This window comes from Pongo abelii, chromosome 13 (genome assembly GCF_028885655.2).
Source record: "Pongo abelii isolate AG06213 chromosome 13, NHGRI_mPonAbe1-v2.0_pri, whole genome shotgun sequence".
In the NCBI taxonomy this organism is placed as follows: domain Eukaryota; kingdom Metazoa; phylum Chordata; class Mammalia; order Primates; family Hominidae; genus Pongo; species Pongo abelii.
The window spans coordinates 23,977,442-23,998,906 of record NC_071998.2 but is presented as its reverse complement, the minus strand read 5'-3'; the positions used below and the strand labels follow the sequence as shown (position 1 = coordinate 23,998,906).

The 21,465-nt window shown below is 41.8% G+C and overlaps 1 protein-coding gene and 1 non-coding gene across 4 annotated transcripts in view; both read left to right on the top strand.

The window, feature by feature from the left end:
- Positions 1-21,465, top strand: part of UBE2R2 (ubiquitin conjugating enzyme E2 R2) — a 99,981-nt gene that overhangs the window by 47,038 nt on the left and 31,478 nt on the right. The window lies entirely within an intron of this gene.
- On the top strand, positions 4,136-4,261 carry LOC112135047 (U4atac minor spliceosomal RNA). Its single transcript, XR_002916361.1, has one exon. It is a non-coding gene; the product is annotated as a U4atac minor spliceosomal RNA (small nuclear RNA).

Below are 21,465 nucleotides of genomic sequence, written 5' to 3'. Positions count from 1 at the left end.
AAAAAAAAAAAAAGTGCATGGTAGATTTAGTGTTTTTCATGAAAAACTTAGAAAGAATATAATTGATGTTTATTTTGTACGTTTTGGAATTGATTATTCATTATCATTTTAAACTTATATTAAGGACACTCTTCTAATATGGGGCAAAACTGATTACTAATTTTATTGGGTTTTGTTTGTTTTTTGAGACAGAGTCTCGTTGTGTCATTCACTCTGCTGGAGTGCAGTGGCATGATCTCGGTTCACTGCATCCTCCGCCTCTCAGATTCAATGGATTCTTCTGCCTCAGCCTCCTGAGTAGCTGGAACTACTGGCATGTACCACCATGCCTGGCCAATTTTTGTATTTTTAGTAGAGATGGGATTTCATCATGGCTCACTGCAACCTCTGCCTCCTAGGTTCAAGCTATTCTCGTGCCTCAGCCTGCTGAGTAGCTGGGATTACAGGCATGTACCACCATGGCCCCGTTTAATTTTTGTGTTCTTAGTAAAGATGGGGTTTCACCATGTTGGCCAGGCTGGCCTTGAACTCCTGATCTCAAGCAATCCTCTTGCCTCAGCCTCCCAAAGTGCTGGGATTACAGGCGTGAGCCACCGCGCCCAGCCAACTTTTAAAATGTTTTTGTAGAGATGGTGTCTTGACTTGTTGCCCAGGCTGGTCTTGAACTCCTGGGTTCAAGTGATCCTCCCACCTTGACCTCCCAAAGTGCTGGGATTGCAGGTGTGAGCCACTGCGCCCAACTTACTTTGTATCTATCTATCTATCTATCTATCTATCTATCTATCTATCTATCTGTCTGTCTGTTTTTTAAGACAGAGTCTTGCTCTGTCGCCCAGGCTGGAGTGCAGTGGTGCGATCTCGGCTCACTCACTGCAACCTCCACCTCCTGGGTTCAGCGATTCTCCTGCCTCAGCCTGCCGAGTAGCTGGGAGTGCACCACCATGCCCGGCTAATTTTTGTATTTTTTGGTAGAGACGGGGTTTCACCATATTGGCCAGGCTGGTCTTGAACTCCTGACCTCGTGATCTGCCTGCCTTGGCCTCCCAAAGTGCTGGGATTACAGGCGTGAGCCACCACGCCTGGCCTTCTAAATATTTTTAATGCCGTTTTTCGGTTTTAAAATTTCTAGTTTTTTGTTAACTATCATGCTTCTACTGTGGAAGATGAGGATTTCTCTCATTACAGTAACACCCCATCCCATAAACATACTCATTAGCTCCCCATATTTCCAGTAGTTATAGTTTTAATTTAGACTAATTTTCAATGTTTACATTAATATGACTATGTAAATAATAGTTCTGGTTGAACCATGTCATACACCATTATTACCTTTTCTTTCACGTGTAGTGTAGTGTTTTGTTTTTTGTTTTTGCTGGAATTCTTCTTCATCTCTCCACATTTAGTTTTTTTGTTTGTGTTTTTGTTTTTGTTTTTGTTTTTGTTTTTTGAGATGGAGTCTCACTCTTGTTGCCCAAGCTAGAGTGCAGTGGAGCAATGTCGGCTCACTGTAACTTCCACATCCCAGGTTCTAGTGATTGTCCTGCCTCAGCCTCCCGAGTAGCTAGGATTACAGGTGCCCACCACCACACTCAGCTAATTTTTGTATTTTTAGTACAGATGGGGCTTCACCATGTTGGCCAGGCTAGTCTCGAACTCCTGACCTCAGGTGATCCGCCCACCTCAGCCTCCCAAAGTGCTGAGATTACAGGCGTGAGTCACTGGTGCCCGGCTCACATTTAGTTTTCTAATGTGCTTATCAGTAATTCATCCCTGAACTCTGACAGAGTATAAAATCTCTTTAAATACACATGGTTATCGTACTTAACTGAAATGTAATTAACTTTTTTTTTTTTTTTTTTTTTTTGAGGCACTCACCCAGGCTGGAGTGCAGTGGCGCGATCTCAGCTCACTGCAACCTCCGCCTCCCGGGTTCAAGCAATTCTCCTATCTCAGCCTCCCAAGTAGCTGAGACTACAGGTGCCTGCCACCACACCTGGCTAATTTTTGTATTTTTAGTAGAGACGGGGTTTCACCTTGTTGGTCAGGCTGATCTCAAACTCCTGACTTCAGGCGATCCACCCGCCTAGGCCTCCCAAAGTACTGGGATTACAGGCATGAGTCACCGCACCCAGCCAACATTTTTAATTTGATCAAAACATGTGAAGGTAGAAAGGTGTATGTGTCATAAATATACCAATTGGTGGATTTTCACACACTGGGGCATCTGTATATTTAGTCTTCAGATCATGAAAAAAGAAAATTGCCAATACTACAAGAAGCCCTTTCTTGTGTTCTCTTACAGAACCATCTTCCCACCTCCCAGGATAATCCCTATCCTAATTTCTAACAGTATGAATTAATTTTGCTTATTCTTGAATTTCATAATAAATAGAGTCATACTCTTTATTCATAGGAGTTCTTTATATACTGTGCATATTAAATCATTTGTTGGATTGTGTATGTGAGTCCACATAAATGTATTGAGAATAACTTCTTCCACTCTGTGGCTTGCTTGTTCCCTGTTTTAATGATTTTTTTGATGAAACAGAAGTTCTTGGTTTTAATAAAATCAGAATTATCAATGTTTTCTTTTATGGATATTACTTTTTGTGTCCTATTTTAAAACTTTTGTCCCCTCCAATGTCCTAAATATTCCTGCTTTTTTTGGTGGTAAAATATATATAACATAAAATTCACCATTTCAGTCTCGATCTGCTGACCTTGTGATCTGCCCGCCTTGGCCTCCAAAAGTGCTGGGATTACAAGCGTGAACCACCGTGCCCGGCCATAATTTTTTTTCTTTTTTGAATCTCTTTTGTGTCGGGCTTCTTTGTCATATATGTTGATGTGATTTATCCACATTATGTGTAGTTGTAGATCATTTGTTCTCATGCTAGGTAGTAATCTATAAATGACTCTTCCACTTCATCCATTCTCCTATTGTGGGTCATTTGGGTAGTTTCAGATTTTGTCTGTATGTATATTCCTATTTATGAACATTCCAGTTTTTGTATTTTGGTGAAAATATTTATTAAGGAGTGAACTTTTTGAACCTTAGGATACATATATGTACAAGTGTAGTAAGATTGCCAGTTTTCTAAGCTGGTTGTACCTGTTCTACATTCCTGTAAGCACTATATGAGAGTTATGGTAGTTTTGCATCTCTGCCAGTCTTTTTCATTTTAGGTATTTTGCTTTTAATTTGCATTTCCTTGATGACTAATGATGTTGAACACCATATTAACTGAATTTATTTACTGGCATGTAGATATCCTCTTTTGTGAAATGCCTGTTCAAGTTTTTTGCTCACTGCAAGCTCTGCTTCCTGGGTACATGCCATTCTCCTTCCTCAGCCTCCTGAATACAAAATTAGCTGGGCGTGGTGGTATGCGCCTGTACTTCCAGCTACTTGGGAGGCTGAGGCAGGAGAATTGCTTGAACCTGGGAGGTAGAGGCTACAGCGAGCTGAGATCATGCCACGATATTCCATTCTGAGTAACAGAGCAAGACAGGGCCTGCCAAGTACCAGCCACCTCAGTGGAGGGTCAGTCAGGATGGTGGCCCCTGTCCTCTCGGCACCCTGTTCTTGTTCGGTGTCCAGGAAGAATCAGCTCACACGAACTGTTTGAAAGGTGGTGAATGCAGAAGACTTTATTGAGCAGTGGGTGGCCCTTGGTGGAAAGGGAGGCTGGAAAGGGGATGGGAAGGTGATCTTTCCCTGAAGCTGGGCTGTCTCTGGCAGGCCCCTCTCCGAAGCTGCACTGTCTGAAGATAGCCAAATTTTCCTGTGCTCAGCTGCTTGTATCCTTGACACTCAGCCGCTTGTGTTGCTCTGCCAGCTGAAGTCTTTTTATGGGCACAGGATAGGGGCAGGGCAGGCCAGAAAGGCAACATTTGGGCTGAAAAATAGGGTCAGCTGTTTTCACTTAGGGCAAACCTAAGGGTGGGGCTTAGCCAGGATCCCAGCCCTTCTGTCAGTTTGACCTTAAAACCTGCAGCACATTATATAGCCTTACTAGGGGGGATGTGTGTGTGTACACACACTTTTTTTCCCACATACTACTATTGAACAATTTAAAGATTTGTAGTTGGCAGACTTGACACTTTCAGCAAGTTAATAAGAAAGCATGTTTTAACCACCCTTTTTTTGGGGTTGCGCTGCTGTCCAAGGAGTGCATAGCGAGGGCAGCACTGCTAATGCCTACACAACACTCCTGCCTCAGCTAGAGCTTTGCTTTACCTTGGTGCAATTTTTGGAAAAATGAAAACCTGCTCTACCCTCCCCCCAAAAAATATGTCTTGATTGCTTTTGCTGATGTTATATTGGAAACATATCCTATGGCAGATGTGATCTGATGACATAGCAGAAAAACTCAGCAGCGGGAATATCCTTATTTCACACTAAATCCAGGCACAAATCCAAATACAACAGTAAACACTACATTTGCCATCAACTGAGCTATTACCAAGTACAATTGTATTTAGGACTAGGAAACTTTTTCACCTATTTAATAGTATATTAATAAATAGGTAGCAGGAATAATTGGGATATATTTCATTATTCATATGTAATTGTTTTTTGGCCAGGCACGGTGGCTCACGCCTATAATCTCAGCACTTTGGGAGACTGCGGTAGGTGGATTGCTTGAGCTTGGGAGCTCAAGACCAGCCTGGGCAATATGGCAGAATCCTGTCTCTACTAAAAATGAAAAAAACTAGTTGGGTGTGGTGGTGCAGGCCTCTAGTCCTAGCTACTTGGGAGGCTGAGGTGGGAGGATTGCTTGAGCCCGGGAGGTTGAGGCTGCAATGAGCTCAGATTGTGCCACTGTACTCCCGCCAGGGCAAGAGACCCTGTCTCAAAACAAACAAAAACATGTAATTTTTTTTGTCATTGCTGAAATTCCATCTGAAAATAATTAGTAGGATAACAAAATTTATTTAATACTGCACGTTGGGGGTTACCTAAATTTTGCTCCAAGTCAGTTTATACTTGGTTTTACATATTTACATACACAATGTTTTATTTATTTATTTATTTTGAGACAGAGTTTCGCTCTTGTTGCCCAGGCTGGAGTGTAATGGTGCAGTCTCGGCTCACTGCAATCTCTGAGGCCTCCCGGGTTCAAGTGATTCTCCTGTTTCAGCCTCCCTAGTAGCTGGAATTACAGGCGCCCACCACCACACCTGGCTAATTTTGTATATTTAGTAGAGACGGGGTTTTCACCATGTTGGCCAGGCTCATCTGGAACTCCTGACGTCAGGTGATCTGCCCACCTCGGCCTCCCAAAGTGCTGGGATTACAGGCGTGAGCCACCATGCCTGGCCGGCACATAATGTTTTTTAATGACTTCTTGCTTATGCATTTTAGGGTATATCTTTCTTTGCCTAGATATTTTTTATTTTTAAATTATTTTTTGTTTTGTTTTTTTATTTTTTTGAGATGGAGTTTCGCTCTTGTTGCCCAGGCTAGAGTGCAATGGCGTGGTCTCGGCTCACCGAAACCTCCGCCTCCTGGGTTCAAGCGATCCTCCTGCTTCAGTCTCCTGAGTAGCTGGGATTACAGGCATGTGCTACCACACCCAGCTAATTTTTGTATTTTTAGTAGAGACTAGGTTTCACCGTATTGGTCAGGATGGTCTTGAAGTCCTGACCTCGTGATCCGCCCGCCTTGGCCTTCCAAAGTGCTGAGATTACAGGCGTGAGCCACTGTGCCCAGCCTTATTTTTATTTTTTTGAGATCGAATCTCGCTTTGTCACCTAGGCTGGAGTGCAGTGGCACAGTCTCGGCTCATTGCCACCTCTGCCTCCTGGGTTCAAGTGATTCTCCTGCCTCAGACTCCTCAGTAGCTGGAATTACAGGCTCATGCCACCATTCCCAGCTAATTTTTGTATTTTTAGTAGAGATGGGGTTTCACCAGGTTGGCCAGGCTGGTCTCGAACTCCTGACCTCAGGTGATCTGCCCACCTCGGCCTCCCAAAATGGTGAGATTACAGGCATGAGTTACCATGCCCGGCTTTTATTTTTGTAATGTGCTACGTTTGGGGAGAATAGGAAACCAAGGAAAGTTATGATGAGGGTACATTAAAAAGAGGATCTTGGGAGGAGCCAAGAAGTATGAGAAAGAGTGAGTAGAAAAGTTAGAGCATTAGGAGACAGTGAAATTGGAGAAACCCAGGAAATAAACTGGTTCAAGAAGACAAAATGATAAATGGGAAAATGCTTTTTGGTAGTCATAGATGACTAGAAAATTATCTATTCCTCAATAAATAGGTCATATGCATTTATGTCTATATCTTCTTAACTGTTAATTTCACAACTGAGTGATGAAGTGATACAGTTAGTTCAATGGCTGACATATAGTAAGCACTTAATGAGTATTATTTATCACTACTTGCATCGTCGTTGTTCACTTATTCCCTCAATATAGAAAACTGAGAGTTGTCCTTGAATTTTTCTTTCTCCTCAATCCCAATATTAAATCAGTTACTGAGTCTCAAAACTATGTCTCAAAACTGAGTAACTATATGTCTCAAAAATACGTTTTCTTGTGTTTATTCCAGCTGCCTCTGTCTTTGCTCACATGTGTTTCTGCATTATTTTTCCCTTTGCCTGTAAGGTCCCTTTCACTTTGGCCTCAATACTTGGCTCAAGTAGCACCCTTTTGTAAATTTTACCTGAATGTCTCAGCCAGAATTAGGCATTTATTTCACAGTGCTCTTTTAGCAACTAGTAGAGATTTCATTTGAGGCACTTAATTTGTAATCATTTATTTGCATGCCTGTCTTTTAATTAAAAGATAGCCATTCAGGCATAGTGTTCTAAATATGTTTATTTCCTACCTCCCATATTGGTACATGGTAACATGTTTGGTTTTCGGTTAACAATATGTTGAGAAATTGAATAAGTGAAAATAGTCACATAAATAGTGTTTGTATAACTAAAAATAGGTGTCTGATGAGTTTGGTGATTTCATTGAGGGTACACTTAGTCCATTGTCAGGGTGAGTTGAAACTTTAAAAATTAAATAGGATATGCTTGTGAGTGGTTCAGGCATTTTAGGGAGGACATATGTGGTAATGGTACAGAAGTGTATTTTGGAGGTACTTGTTCTTTTTATATATTTATTTTTAATTGTATTTGCGATGGACTAGGGGAAGTACTTGTTCTTATGAGTTTGCATATTAGTCAAAAAAGATGTAAGGAGTTGCCCAAAAAAGAGCCTCTCAAGATTGTAATTAACTTCTGTAACAATTGCGTCTATTAAGTAACGTCTCAGATTCATTTCCGTATTTATTTTTTTTGAGACGGAGTCTTGCTCTGTCGCCCAGGCTGGAATACAGTGGTGTGATCTTGGCTTACTGCAACCTCCACCTCCCGGGTTCGAGCAATTCTCCAGCCTCAGCCTCCTGAGTAGCTGGGACTACAGGCGCATGCCACCATGCGTGGCTAATTTTTTGTATTTTTTTAGTGGAGACGTGTTTTCACCATGTTAGCCAGGATGGTCTCCATTTCTTGACCTCGTGATCCACCTGCCTCGGCTTCCCAAAGTGCTGGCATTACAGGTGTGAGCCACTGCGCCTGGCCTATTTCCTGTATTTCTTGAGACAGCTGATATATAGGTCAAATTCAAAACTTTACCTCATTAATAATTTTTTTTTTTAATTAAAGACTATTTTTTAGCTGGGCATGGTGGCTCAAGCTGGGATTACAAGCATGAGGCACCATGGGAGACTGAGGCAGGAGGATCTCTTGAGTCCAGGAGTTCGAGACCAGCCTGGGGAACATGGGGAACTATCTCTACCAAAAAAAAAAAAAAAAAAAAAAGTTATCCAGGCATGGTGGTGTTATACCTGTAGTTCCAGCTATTTGGGAGGCTGAGGCAGGAGGTTCACTTGAGCCCAGAAGATTGAGGCTGCAGTGAGCTGTGATCATGCCATGGCACTGGTCTTGGTGACAGAGTGAGACCTTGTTTCAAAAGAAGAAAAAGACCCTCTTTCAGAGCAGTTTTTAGGTTAACAGCAAAATTGAGAGGAAGTTACAGAGGATAATTTTTTTTAATGGTAAACTTCAATATTTAAAAATTGAGGCGCCAGGCACGGTGGCTCACGCCTATAATCCTGGCACTTCGGGAGGCCGAGGTGGGTGGATCACCTGAGGTCAGGAGGTCAAGACCAACCTGACCAACATGGAGAAACCCTGTCTCTACTAAAAATACAAGATTAGCAGGGCATGGTGGCACGTGCCTGTAATTCCAGATACTCAGGAGTCTGAGGCAGGAGAATCGCTTGAACCTGGGAGGTGGAGGTTGCAGTGAGCCAAGACCGCACCATTGCACTCCAGCCTGGGCAACAAGAGCGAAACTCCATCTCAAAAAAAAAAAAGATTTGGTGTGTGTATGAATTTGGTTAGCAGATACGCTTTAGTACACTTACTTAACAGTTTCGGAAATAAATGGTTAAGATTTCATATCAGGCCGGGCTCTGTGGCTCTCACCTGTAATCCCAGCACTTTAGGAGGCTGAGGCAGGTGGATCACTTGGGGTCAGGAGTTTGAGACCAGCCTGGCCAACATGGTGAAACCTCATCTCTACTACAAATACAAAAATTAGCTGGACGTGGTGGCAGGCACCGGTAATCCCAGCTACTTGGAAGGGTGAGACAGGAGAATTGCTTGAGCCTGGGAGGTGGAGGTTGGAGTTAGCGGAGATCGCACCACTGCACTCCTGCCTGAGCGACAGAGCAAGACTCCGTCTTAAAAAAAAAAAAGATCTAATATCATAGATACTACTTTAACTTAATTAAATGGACCTGTAGGTAAATGAAAGTAATTTTTCTCTTTAATTTTGTGCTGCTGTTTTTTTCCCCCACTCCTTAGCACAGCAATGGTAAAATGTCTCCTAGGTCGTTTAGGGCTGGACAACCAACTGTGACTTCTAGATATAATTGAACTATTACTAAGTTATTATTTTTACAGTTTAACAGATAGCGTGATTAAGCAAAAGTTTATTGATAACTTGAATAAAAGTTTACTGCAGAAAGAATCAGTGCTTATGTATATGCACTGTATAACTGCAAAGTAAAGATGATAATTCCACATGTGACCTAAACATAAGACTCCCTAAGGCTATCAAACTTCCTAAGGAAGTGCAGTTATAACTCATAGATTTCATATGTACACAATTTCGAATGAAAAATATCCTGTAATTTATATTAAAACTTTTTTGGGGAGGGGCCAGGTCTCGCTCTGTCACGCAGGCTGGAATGCAGTGGTACCATCACGGCTCACTGCATACTTGACCTCCCAGGCTCAAGCGGATACTGCCACCTGAGCATCCTGAGTGGTTGGGACTATAGGCTCAAGCCATCATGCCTGCCTAAGTTAAAAAAATTACGGTGTGTGTGGAGACGGGGTTTCACCATGTTGTCCAGGCTGAACTTGAACTTCTGGGCTCAAGCGATCTGCCTGCCTTGGCCTCCCAAAGTGCTAGGGTTTCAGACATGAGCCAGCCACTGTGCCTGGCCTAAATTTTTTTTTTTTTTTTTTTTTTTTTTGACGGAATTTCGTTCTGTCACCCAGGCTGAAGTGCTGTGGCACGTTCTCCGCTCACTGTAACCTCTGCTTCCCGGGTTCAAGCGATTCTCCTGTCTCAGCCTCCCAAGTAGCTGGGAATACAGGTGCCTGCTGCCATGCCCGGCTAATTTTTGTATTTTTAGTAGAGATGGGGTTTCGCCATGTTGGCCAGGCTGGTGTTGAACTCCTGACTTCAAGTGATCTGCCTACCTCGGCCTCCCAAAGTGCTGGGATTACAGGCATGAACCACCGCACCCAGCCTTAACTTAGTTTTTATATTTTCAAACTTAATTGAGTGTATCATTCCAGATGTCAATTTTCAGTGCAAAGTAGGTATAGACCATTGTATAGAAGATTCACAAGTGAAAAATCTTCTTTTTTCAGTTTATAAAAATAATAACATGTTCATTATATCAGTCATAAAGAAGTTACAAAGTTCTTTAAATGCCCCATTCTTCCTCCGTTGCCCTCTGTTCTGAGCTAATCATTGTTAATGGTTAGGAATGTGTCTTTTCAGTCTTTTTAAATATATACATAATGCATATGAGGAAATATATATGCACACATGGTTTTTATATATGTATATATATATATTATTATTATTATTATCTGTATCCTACCCGCCCCCTCCTCCATTTTATTTTGTAATTAATTTCTACTTTTCATTTGTGAAAATTTCAGAATAGTTTTTGTTTGTTTGTTTTAAGACAGGGTCTCGACTTGTCTCCCAGGCTGGGGTGCAATGTCAGGATTATAGCTCACTGCAGCCTGGGTTCAAGCGATCTTCCCACCTCAGCCTCTTGAGTAGCCGGGACTACAAGTGCACACCACCATGGCTGGCTGATTTTAAAGAATTTTTTTGTAGAGTTGGGGGTCTCGCTATGTTGCTGAGGCTGGTCTTGAACTCCTGGGCTCAAGTTGATCCTCCCACCTCAGCCTCGCAAAGTGCTGGGATTATAGGCGTGAGCCACTGTACCCGGCCTCAAAATGTATTTTTAAAATATGTTTTGTTTTACCTTTTTTTTTTTTTTTAATTGGCCAGGCTGGTCTCGAACTCCTGACCTTGTGATCCACCTGCCTCGACCTCCCAAAGTGCTGGGATTACAGGCATTAGCCACTGCGCCTGGCCAAGTTTTGTTTTACTTTTTAAAAAACTTCAAATGAAAATTACTACAGCACCAACTAAATAACATGTATTTTTGAGACCTAACTGTAATACTATTATCACAACTAAAAAAGCTCATAATTCCTTAATATCCAGTCAATGTTTACATTTCCCTTGTTCTCATAAATTTAGTTTGTTCAAATCATACCGTGCAATTACTAAGATCTATAATGGGTAAGAGCAAATTTTCTAATATATTGAACTTTATTTTCCATTTTACTTCTTGTGGAAAATACTTTAATATTTATTAATGCTCGTGAATACAATGATAATGATTTAACCTTTGGTTTGATGATTTAAGATTATCTTGGAGCCAGACGTGGTGCCACACCCCTGTAGTCCCAGCTACTCGGTAGGCTGAGGTGGGAAAATCACTTGAGGTCTTGAGTTTGGGCAACATAGTGAGACCCTGTCTCTAAAAAATAAAAAATAATTGTGTCTTGGGATCCATTTTTGAAGGTTCTCTTAAAATTTGTATATGATCCTCATGATAACTCCCTAGGGTCAGTGTTTTTCGCCATGTTACATAAAGAGGAACTTCAAATCTAGAGATTTAAATGAGTTGACCTAAGGTCAGAGGCCTAGCAAAGACAATGCCTAGAATTGTGCCTGACAAATAAAAGATAGAAAAATGTAAATTAAATAGTCAAGAATCATGCCAGGGCTACAACACAGGGCTACTGATTCTAGTACCTTCCCTTCTTCTTTTAAAATCGTTATATTGTTCTGTGAATATAACTGAAATGGCATGAGATCTCATATTCATACGTTTACAGCAAGTTATATCTTATTTCATAAAATTTCAAAAAGGAAATAAATTTCAGTGACAAGTTGGCTGAAGTAGGAGTATTAAATATGTGTATGAGGTAATACATAGATAACTATAGGTCACCATATACATGTGAAATAGTATGTTTAAATTGTTAATAAGGGCTGGGCATGGTGGCTCACACCTGTAATCCCAGCACTTTGGGAGAGGCCAAGGCAGGTGGATCACCTGAGGTCAGAAGTTCGAGACCAGCCTGACCAACATGGTGAAACCCTGTCTCTACTAAAAATACAAAAATTAGCCAGGTGTGGTGGCACGCACCTGTAGCTACTCGGGAGACTAAAACAGGAGAATTGCTTGAACCTGGGAGGCGGAGGTTGCAGTGAGCCAAGATTGCGCCACTGCACTCTAGCCTGGGTGACAGAGCAAGACTCTGTCTCAAAAATAAATAAGTAAATAAATAAACAGTTAATAAGGTTCTGAAAAATAAGTAAAATAATAGAGATAGAGATAAAATTGTATAATTGCTCAGGGAGGCATTACAGCAGGATATTCCCCCTGAATGTTAACTTCAGCTGAATAGTTGAGGATTGTAAACTCCGCTGAAGGAGTTCTTAGTACAATTTAAATGGCCTTACCAGAAGCACACCAACCAATGTTACCTCTTCTAGTGGTAATGTAAGCATACTTTAGGCATGATGCTTTAAAAAAATCAATCATAAGGCTGGGGGCGGTGGCTCACGCCTGTAATCCCAGCACTTTGAGAGGCCGAGGCGGGAGGATCACGAGGTCAGGAGATCGAGACCATCCTGGCTAACATGGTGAAACGCACGCATCTCTACTAAAAATACAAAAAATGTAGCCGGGCATGGTGGAGGGCACCTGTAGTCCCAGCTACTCGGGAGGCTGAGGCAGGAGAATGGCGTGAACTCAGGAGGTGGAGCTTGCAGTGAGCCGAGATTGTGCCACTGCACTCCAGCCTGGGCAATAGAGCGAGACTCCATCTCAAAAACAAATAAATAAAATAAAGAGTTCGAGACCAGCCTGGCCAACATGGTGAAACCCCAACTGTACTAAAAATACAAAAATTAGCCAGGCGTGTTGGCACATGCCTGTAATCCCAGCTACTCCAGAGGCTGAGGCAAGAGAACAGCTTGAATTTGGGAAGTGGAGGTTGCAGTGAGCTGGGCGACAGAGCGAAACTCCATCTTAAAAAAAAAAAAATACTTCTAGAATAAAGTCAAAAGGGTCATGTTAAAACTACTTATGATTGATTTTTTTTTTTTTTTTTTTTTGAGACAGAGTCTCACTCTGTTGCCCAGGCTAGAGTGCAGTGGTGTGATCTCGGCTCACTGCAAGCTCCGCCTCCCAGGTTCATGCCATTCTCCTGCCTCAGCCTCCCGAGTAGCTGGGACTACTGGTGCCTGCCACCCATGCCCGGCTAATTTTTTGTGTTTTTAGTAGAGATGGGGTTACTCCTTGTTAGCCAGGATGGTCTCGATCTCCTGACCTCGTGATCCACCCGCCTCGGCCTCCCAAAGTGCTGGCATTACAAGCGTGATGGAGGTAGTATTTTTAAAAGATTATATAGTAGATAATGGTCAAAAAGCTGAAAGTTCAAGAATAATTCAAAATATTAGTAGATGCTTAGAGAAAATACAGAAACCCCATTAATACTACTAACCAATATTTATTAAGATTTAAGTAGAATATAATTAGGTTTGCTAAGGCTCTAAGAAAACTAATTCCATAATCATCAAAGTCTTAAGGTTGGTATTAATCTTTCCAGTTGTCTTAGCTAAAGCTGGTAGTATTATAATCTAAGGGCGAGTAGGTAAAAGAGATAAAACAGTGAAAATTAGCAATATATAAAACAGCCTTCATGATTTTTGCCTCTCTCTCTCCGTCTTTCCTCAGCCTCGTGAATAGCTGGGATTACAGGCAACTGCCATCACGCCCAGCTAATTTTTGTATTTTTAGTAAGTGATGGGGTTTCACCATGTTGGCCAGGCTGGTCTTGAACTCCTGACCTCAGGTGATCCGCCCACCTCAGCCTCCCAAAGTGCTGAGATTACAGGCGTGAGCCACTGCACCCATCCACCCATTTATATTTTTATATCTTTTATTTGTCAGGCACAGTTCTAAACATTGTTCAAGCATTACCTCATTTAATCCTCATACAAACACATTAAATAAGTACTATTATCCCCTTTTTACTGGTGAGGAAACTGAGATATAAATTAAGTAATTGAGCAATACGCAGCGGCTCACGTCTGTAATCTGTCCAGGAGAACGATGGCTGTTCGGACCAGTGGCCCAGGTCCAAACTTACTGAGTAAAGTAATTTACTGAGGCAGTTGTAAGTAAAGGAAGGCAGGCCAGGTGCAGTGGCTCACGCCTGTAATCCCGGCATTTAGAGAGGCTGAGGCAGGAGGATCATTGAGCCCAGGAGTTCGAGACCAGTCTTGGAAACATGATGAAACCCTGTCCCTACAAAAATTAATGAAAAATTAGCCAGGCCTGGTGGTGCGCATCTGTAGTCCCAGTTACTCTGGAGACTGAGATGGGAGGATCGCTTGAATCTTGGAGATGTAGGTTGCCATGAGCCAAGATTGCACCACTGCACTCCAGCCTGGTTGACAGAGTGAGACCCCGTCTCAGATTTACCAAAAAAAGGCAGGTTTATTAGAGAACATAGGAAAATACATTGCAAGGGATGCCAGCAGCCTGCCAGAGAGAAGCCAACTGCAGAGAAACAAAAGCTTGCTAGAGATTTTATAGGATAGTGTTTATGCTGTATGCTGAAGAGGGATTTGTGGAGTACTGAAAACGCCAAGGTTGCAGTGAGCTAACTTGCAGGTGTGTGGTGATAGTTGGGCACAGGAAGATTGTGAGTTATTTGCACAGGAGGACTTATGTGTCCTGGACAATGAAGAAAGGCTGACTTGTGGCTTATCTGCTTTCTTTTATTGCTTTTCCCTCGGTCCCACTAGCCTGACTCCTTTTCCCTAATTAGGACTACACAGAGTCCCAGCATTTTAGGAGGCCAAAGTGGGAGGATTGCTTGAGCCCAGAAGTTTGAGACCAGCCTGGGCAAAATGGTGAAATCTTTACAAAAAATCAAATATTTAGCTGGGCATGGTGGCATGGCCTGTGGTCTCAGCTGCTCAGGAGGCTGGGACTTGATCCTGGGAGGTGAAGGCTGGCAGTGATCCATATTTGTGCCACTGTACTCTAGCCTGGGTGACAGCATAACCCTGTCTTGATCAGTCAATCAATCAGTCGATCAATATAAATTAAGTAAGGGTCGCTTAAGATAACAGCTGAGTTGTAGAGTCAGGATTCAAACCCAGATAGTCCTGGCTTCTTGAGTCGGTGTTCTTTACTGCTGTCCTGTACTACCTTTTATTATATTGGTGCATATCATCTATTCTACATAAATTTTCATGCATCACTGCAAAGATTTCTCTTAGTATCCTAAGTAATCTTAACAAGACTTTTTTCTGAGACAGGGTCTCGCTCTGTCACCCAGGCTGGAGTGCAGTGGCGTGATCACAGCTTACTGCAGACTCGACCTCCTGGGCTCAGGTGATTTTCCCACCTCAGCCTCCTGAGTAGCTGGGATTACAGGCACGTCCACCATGCCTGGCAAATTTTTGTATTTTTTGTAGAGATGGGGTTTCACCATGTTGCCCAGACTAGTCTTGAACTCAAGCACCCTGCCCACCTAGGCCTCCCAAAGTGCTGGAATTACAGGCACAAGCCATGGCGCCTGGTCACAAGACCTTTTTTTTTTTTTTTTTTTTTGTGAGACGGTGTTTTGTTTAATTGATTTCTGCTTTTATGTCAGTTCTCTTTCTTCTGCTTGCTTCTAGTTTAATTTCATAGTCTGTCTGTCTTTCTTCTTTCCTCTTTTTTTATTTTGTTTGTTTTGTTTTGTTTTTTTGAGACAAGGTCTCACTCTGTCACCCAGGCTGGAGTGCAGTGGCAAGATTATGATTCACTGCAGCCTCAACCTCCCAAACTTAAGTAGTGATCCTTCTACCTCAGCCTCCCAAGTAGCTGGGACCTCAGGGGTGCACCATCATGCCTGGCAACTTTTTGTATTTTTTGTAAAGATGAGGTCTTACCATGTTGCTCAGGCTGCTCTCCAACTCCTGTGCTCAAGCAATCCACCCGCCTCGGCCTCCCTAAGTGCTGGGATTATAGGTGTGAGCCACTGCACCTGGCCTAATTTTGTATTTTTCTCATTTCTTAAGTAGAAGCTTATATTATTGAAATAAGACCTACATCTTTTCCAGTGTAAGCAATACTAAAAATTTCTATTTGAGTATTGCTTTCGGTGTATGTTACAGATTTTCATTGTCATTTTTTTCATGTTCAATTAAACAATTTTCTAAGTAACTTTGTGGCTTCCTCTTTATACTGTGATTTGTACAGTTATGTAATTTCCAAATATTTGGGGATTTACTAAATATCTTTGAATTTAGAAAATCAAAATTTCTAGCTTAATTCATTGTGGTCAAAGAATATGCTATGTATTATGTCATTTCTTTAAACTTTGTAGATAGATGTTGTACGTTCCAGAATATGGTATGTCTTGGTGCGTGTTCTGTGTGTCCACAAAAATAATTTGTATGCTGCTGCTGTTTGGTGGCATATTGTCTTCTATATCCTTACTGAGTTTTTGTCTCCTTGTACTTTAAACCAAGGGTCCCTACCCGATACTGATCTGATACCACTCTGTGGCCTGTTAGGAAGTAGGCCGCACAGCAGGAGGTGAGCTCAGCCTCCAGTCAGATCAGCTCGGGCATTAGATTCTCGAGGAGTACGAACCCTGTTGTGAACTGGGCATGTAAGGGATCTAGGTTGAGTGTTCCCTATGAGAATCTGACTAATGCCTGATGATTTGAGGTGGAACAGTTTCATCCCGAAACACCCACCTCACTACCCTTCCCACTCCTCCGCCCTCTTGTCTTGTCTTCAATGAAATCAGTCCCTGGTGCCAAAAGAGTTGGGAACCGCTGCTTTAGACTGTTGAGAGAGAAGTGATGATATCTTCAACTGTAATTGTGCATTTTTCTATTTTTCCATTTGGTGATAAAAGTTTTTAGTTACATCATTTTGTGTTCTAAAGCTCTGTTGTTACTAAGTGCACACACAGTTAATATTATGTCTTTGTGAATCGATCCCCTTATGAAATTACCCTCTTTATCTGTGATAATATTTTTTGTTCTAAAGTATACTTTCTCTGTTATTCAGATAGCCACTCCAGCTTTATTAACTAATCTCCAGTTAGTTTAGTTTAGATTTCACCAGTTTCTGCACTAATGTATTAATTAAGGTATAATTCATATACCATAAAATTCACCCTTTTAAAGTATATAGTTCAGTGGTTTTTAGTATATTCAGATGGTTGTACAGCCATCACCACCATCTAACTCCAGAATATTTCATCATCTCAAAAAGAATCCCCATACTCATTAGCACTCACTCTGTATTCTCCTATGCCTCCATATCATCATCTTATTTCAGAGTCCAGTTCAGGATATCACACTATATTTAGTTATCTCGTCTTTTTAGTCTCCTCCAGTCTTTGATGATTTCTCTGTCTTTCCTTATTTTTTGTGACCTTGACAATTTTTGAAGAGGATGGGTCAGATTTGGTAGAATATTCCTCCATTTGGGTTATCTGATGTTTTTCTCATGACTAGAATGGGGTTATAGATTTTGGGGGAAGAATACCACAAAGACGAAGTGCCTTTCTTACCACATCATATCAGGATACCAATATGATTTATCGCTAGTGATGTTAACCTTGATCACTTGGTTAACATGTCTGCCAGATTTCTCTACGGTAGAGCTACTATTTCTTTCCATACTCTATTGTTAGAAAGTGAGTCATTAAATCCAGCCCACACTCTAGGAAAGGGGAATTCAACTTCACCACCTGAATGTGGATTATGATTATTTGTAGTACTACTGTAAGGAAGATTTGACCCTTCTCCACCAGTATTTTTCCATTCAGTAATACTTATCAGTATGTACTCATTTATATTTATTTCATATTTTGGGTAACAGTATTACATTATGTATTCTATAGCTTAGATTGTTCTAGTTTTGGCCATTAGAAGCTCTTGCAGGTTGGCTCCTATGCTGTTTTGAAATACTCCAATTTGTTTTCTTTAGCACTTACTTTTTGGCATTATAAGATGCTCTAGGCTTGTCTTTTATTTTTCCTGCCACAGATCTAGAATCAGTTGTTTCACCAAAGGGCCCCGGTTCCTTTTATTGAATAATGATATTTTATATTATTTTATTTATCTTTTGAGATGGAGTCTCATTCTGTCGCCCAGGCTGGAGTGCAGTGGTGCGATCTCCGCTCACTGCAACGTCTCCTGCCAGGTTCAAGCAATTCTCCTGCCTCAGCCTCCCGAGTAGCTGGGATTACAGGCACCTGCCACTGCGCCTGGCTAATTTTTAGTTTTACTAGAGATGGGGTTTCACCATCTTGGCCAGGCTGGTCTTGAACTCCTGACCTCGTGATCCACCCGCCTAGGGCTCCAAAAGTGCTGGGATTACAGGCATGAGCCACCATGCCAGCCAAATAATGATATTTTAGAAATCGAGATCTCTGAGGGACCTGAGTGTTTGGGCTCCAGCCTTTTTTCCCCCTAATCAGCTTTATTGTGATTTTAATGCATATGTCATACAGTTCACCCATTTATTAAAGTATATAGTTTAGTGGTTTCTAGCATATTCACAAAGTTGTGTAACCATCACCAAAATCAATTTTAGAATACATTTTGTCATCTGAAAAAGAAACCTTGGGCCAAGGATAGTGGCTCATACCTGTAATCCTAGCACTTTGGGAGTCTGAGGCGGACGGGTCACCTGAGGTCAAGAGTTTGAGACCATCCTGGCCAACATGGCGAAACCCCGTCTCTACTAAAAATACAAAAATTAGCCAGGAGTGGTGGTGGCACATGCCTGTAATCCCAGCTACTCGAGAGGCTGAGGCAGGAGAATCGCTTGAACCCAGAAAGTGGAAGTTGCAGTGAGCTGAGATCATGCCACTGCACTTCAGCCTGGGCAACAGAGCAAGACTCCATCTCAAAATAATAATAATAATAATTTTAATTGTGTCCCATTTCTTTTTACTTTTGTTCCTTGTGTTTTTGGTGTCACATCTACAAAACTTAGTGAATGCAAGGTTATGAAGATTTACATCTATGTTTTCTTTTAGGAATTTTGTAGTTTCTCTCTTATCTTAGTCCTCCAATTCAATTCATTGTTGACGCTGTCTACCTGGAGATAGCATCAGATTCTATAGGTTAAGGACTCAGTCCCACAAGAAAGACTGCCTCCATTTCGGATGCCTATGGCAGACCTATACTCCTGATGAATCAGCTATACATTGGGATTTCCCCTACGCCCCCTTAAAAGAATAAGATCAATAAGGCGGAGTGCGGTGGCTCATGTCTGTAATCCCAGCACTTTGGGAGGCTGAGGCAGGCAGATCACGAGGTCAAGAGATCGACACCATCCTGGCCAACATGGTGAAACCCCATCTCTACTAAAAAATACAAAAAATTAGCTGGGCGTGGTGGCATGCCCCTGTGGTCCCAGCTACTCAGGAGGCTGAGGCAGGAGGATCACTTGAACCTGGGAGGTGGAGGTTGCAGTGAGCCGAGATCGCACCACTGCACTCCAGTCTGGTGCCAGAGCAAGACTCTGTCTCAAAAAAAAAAAGAAAAGAAAAAGAATAAGGTCAATAAATTGAACTTTCTTCAAATTCACTATTTTTTCTACCTGCTCAAATCTGTTGCTCAGCACCTAATTTTTTTTTTAATTTCAGTTTTTGTACTTCTTAAATTTAGTCATCAAAAGGAATGAACAGGCCAGCTGTGGTGGCTCACATCTGTAAATCCCAGCACTTTGGGAGGCCGAGGCGTTGGGGATTGCTTGAGCCCAGGAGTTCGAGACCCAGCCTGGGCAACGTGATGAAACCTCCAGCCCCACAAAAAAATTAGCTGGGCTTGGAGGTGCATGCTTGTAGTCCCATCTACTCAGGTGGCTGAGGTGGGTGAATCACTTGAGCCCAGAATGTCAGGGTTGCAGTGAGCTGTAACCCAGTGCACTCTGTCTAGCCTGAGTGACAGAGCAAGACCCTGTCTCAAAGAATCAACAGTTTTTGTACTTAACAACTTAAGAATCTCTCTCTCTTCCCCCTCCCACCCCCAACCCCTTTATTTTCTCTTTTTTTTTTTTTTTTTGAGACAGGCTGTTCCTCTGTTGCCCAGCCCTGAGTGCAGTGGTATGATCATAGCCCACTGCAGCCCCCCACCTCCTGGGCTCAAGTGATCCTCCCACCTCAGCCTCCTATGTAGCTGGGACCACAGACACCACTGTACCCGACTGATTTTTAAATTTTTTGTAGAGATAGGGTCTCACTACCTTGCCTAGGCTTGTCTGAAATTCTGGGCTCAAGGGATCCACCTGCCTCAGCCTTCCAAAGTGTTGGGATTACAGGCATGAGCCACCACTTTTTGTGGATTTTTAAAAATAACTTATCTCATTATTGATATTCATTATTTATGGGTGAGACACCATTCTCGTGCTTTCCTTTAAGTTCTTTAGCCATGATTTTCTTTAGTCCTTTGAAATGTTTAAAGGTTTAAAGATAAGCTGATTTAGTCTTTGCCTAGTAACTTTAATACTTAGGTTTCCAGTTTCTATTGATTCTTTTTTTTCTCTCCTGTTGTATGGACCATACTTTGTTCATACCTTGTAATATTTTGCTGAAAACTAGAAATTTCTGCAGTGGCACCTGCAGAAATCCAATTCTCCTCTTCCCCAGGGTTTTTGTTGTTGCCATTGCTGCTGCTGTTGTAATTACTGTTGACTTCTCTTACCTAATTATATAATGTCGATATTATTTGTTGTGTGTGGCCAGTGAATTCTCCACTCAGCTTAGTGGTCAGGTAATGATTGAACAGAGATTTCCTTGGTTTTCTAGAACCAGTTAGTTAGCTGGAATTTGTGGAGAGGCTCTGCGTATGTGTCATTGCATGTCTTCAACTTAATTCAGACAGGCATTTGCAAACTCTTTACTTTCTTGTTGCATACATTATCAAGTTAAGCCAGAGGTATAAAGTTAGGGCCTTCTTAGGGCTTTCCTGAGCATGTGCATAGTGCTGGGCATGTGCATAGCTCTACACATTGTCATGGTATTATAGACTCACAATAATTTGTCAGAGCTTTTCAGAACCATAATGGACAACTCTTAGCCCACCAGCCCAGCTTTTCCTTAACGTTTTTTGGTTAGTCTGTTTTGTATTTTCCACTGCCTCAGGTACCTTTAAGATTAAATAGTTGCCTGCCATTGTTTTCAACAAAGCTGCCAGGGAAAATGTTTTCATATTGGCCAAGCTCCAAATCCAATCACACGTAGACAGCCTTGCAAGTGGAGTTTTCTAGGGAACCATTAGAAAGGTAAACTTAATGACAATTCTCTGGGAGTAAGGCTTTGGTGAAATGCCAGCCCATTCTATCCTCTCCAGGGCCTGTCAGCTTCCTTGGTTTTTACTTTGAATGTGTTTTAAGGCTGCTGCACAGCTAGAGTATAGGAGATTGGATTAGGGTAAGTTAAAATCACATAGCTTGATGTTCTTACTGAATGTCAGCCATTTTCTTTAAGTATCTACTCCTTGAATTGTTGCAAGCCTCTGGTTATTTTCTGGAATTCTGAAAATGTTGATGCCTATAATTTTTGGCAATTTTCCCATTGCTTTTATGGAAGAGAGAACTTTTCAGGTTTTCTGGATTTCTTCATATATAAAATACACGGATACTGCAAAGGACATTCACTGCAGCAGGATTTGTAACAGCAAAGGTGTGAGAAACAACCCAAATGCCCAAAATAAGGAAATAGTTTTATAAGATGGTTCATGTAGGTAT